This window comes from Coturnix japonica, chromosome 4 (assembly GCF_054131305.1).
Source record: "Coturnix japonica strain WE chromosome 4, WE-NBRP24, whole genome shotgun sequence".
In the NCBI taxonomy this organism is placed as follows: domain Eukaryota; kingdom Metazoa; phylum Chordata; class Aves; order Galliformes; family Phasianidae; genus Coturnix; species Coturnix japonica.
The window spans coordinates 71,306,618-71,308,760 of record NC_140666.1 but is presented as its reverse complement, the minus strand read 5'-3'; the positions used below and the strand labels follow the sequence as shown (position 1 = coordinate 71,308,760).

At 39.5% G+C, this 2,143-nt stretch overlaps 1 long non-coding RNA gene across 1 annotated transcript; it reads left to right on the top strand.

The window, feature by feature from the left end:
- Positions 1-265: 265 nt before the first annotated feature.
- LOC107313836 (uncharacterized) lies at positions 266-1,760 on the top strand. The gene is made up of 2 exons (XR_014945465.1): positions 266-389; positions 1,611-1,760. It is a non-coding gene; the product is annotated as an uncharacterized LOC107313836 (long non-coding RNA).
- The last annotated feature ends 383 nt before the right edge of the window (positions 1,761-2,143 follow it).

The following is a 2,143-nucleotide window of genomic DNA, read 5'->3' as shown; positions in this document are numbered from 1 at the left end:
AGGTTTTCATTCTTTCTATCTTTGAATGCAGTGATTTTTTTTTTTTTAATTTTATCTTTTAAATGAGTATAATTAAATACAAATGAGTAATTGGTGACAAGAGTTCAGCCTGGGACAGCTTTTGGTGCTTTCTCTCTCCCAGCTCTCTGTGCTGACTTTCTCTGGGCAGTTCTTCTCCTGCTCCAGGTCAAGCTCAGCAGCACTCCAAGCTCTTTCACCACTGAACTGTATAGGAAACAAAGATCAATTTCAATTTCCTTTAATGCAGGTGCCTCTAATTCATGGCAGCTCAGCAGCTGTTCCTGAGCAGCTGTGGTACCTCTACTGTGGAGGCAAGAACCTAGGAGAGAAGGGCAGGGCACATTTCCTGACTGAGTCAAAGGCACAAGGTGAGTATGTGAGCACGTGCTATGTGCTGCATTAAGAAAATCTGAGGAGAATGCACTCAGTGAAAAGCAAATAGAGCTTGGCAGTATAAATATTTGGGGAGAACGTGAGAAGAAGAGGGGAGAGAAGGTGACACAGAGCTGTTAAGTAAGGTCAGATCGTTTATGGTTTTGAATAGATTGTTTAAGAGGAGGTCCTGTGTCTAAGGTCTTAACTGTGGAAGTTCTTGTCCTATAGCAAGGTATGAAACAAAGCTATGGTCTCTTTGCTTTTGATACTTTAAAAATGAAGTGAAAGAATTAAAACTCAGCTGGTCATTTAGATTTAAAGAATTAAGCACATTATTGACACCTAGGCCCAAAAGAATTAAATGCAGAAGGAGAGAATGTTCTTTGGAGATGTAGCTGGTTATTTTTCTAATCTGATGCATCATCAACATCTTAGATGCTACCCTTAGAAAGAATGCAGCCTTACAGCACTTACCTTTGAACATCCAGTTTCTTTTTAAAGAGCTTTTGTTTTCTTCAGCCAATATTTGAATTGTATTCAGCAGTTAATGTATTTAATGATAAAATGACTGTGTGTTGGTATGGAAAGCAACACAGGTGTCATTCTGATTTAGAAAAGAGGAGCAGAAGAATCAAATCAAACACTACTTTACTTCAACTCTTTGAAGTAAAGAGGGAACAGCCTTGCTCATAATGCCACAGAATAAAAAGAGAAAGGCAGCCACAGTTTCTACCTGGTATTTTATTGCTATTTTCTAGAGATAGTCTTCCTCAGAGCTTCTCTAGGTAAGCCATTAATTCATCTTATTCTTCTAAATATGAGAAACCAGCAAGTCTCTTGGGGCTCTTAAGGATGTTTGTCAATGGGTTTCTGGTTCACCAGCATGAGTTTAAGCAGTCTGTGAAGTGAGAGAGATGAGAACAAAACAGAACATTAAGTCTTGTTATTAGGATAATTAATACACTCTGGTCTGTGAATAATAAACCTGCTATTGGAACTAGTTAACAGTCAGATTCCCATCTATGATTAGCACTGGTAAATTAATGAGTATCACTGAGAGCAGAAAAGCAAAACCTGGAGCTGTCAGACTCTCTAAAATGGCAGACAAGACAAAGCAGAAAATGTTTTAAGCGTCAGTCAGTCAGACACTGGCAATTTCTGCCTCTCTAGGGAAACTGTGCTGGAAGTGATGGGCCTCTCCTCTCTTCCACCAGGTGCTGGCCAACACTGAGATGCCAAACTAGAGGCTGGTGCACCCACCAGATCTGATGTCTCTAGGAGATTGTGCAGGTCCAAGCAGCAGCTCAAAGTGCTATGAAGTAAAATGTAAGATTAAAAATGCATTCAGGATGGTAAGTCAGTAAGAGCATTTGAAATTGTGTGTTTTATTAATGTTGGGTTGGGTTTCTTTGAGGAATTCTGGCTCAAGAAAAATGTAGTCCTGGAGACTGCACCTTTAAGTGCTGAATCATCTCAGACAGTCTGAAGGACAGATTGCTGCCAAATGCTTGTATATATTGTCAGCTAGATATGCTATAGGCAGGCTTGCTGTCATGAAGACTGCAGTGTCTTGCTTTCACGACCAGTTTGTAATTCTCAGCAGTGCTATTAGAAAGGGATTTGGGTCTGATCATTTCTACATTCCAGATAATCTTTGTGAATTTCACTGTGATTTTTATATCACATACATCTAATCTTTCAAAGTATCAGAAACTGGCAATAGAGAACGTTTGGGAGCAATACTTGG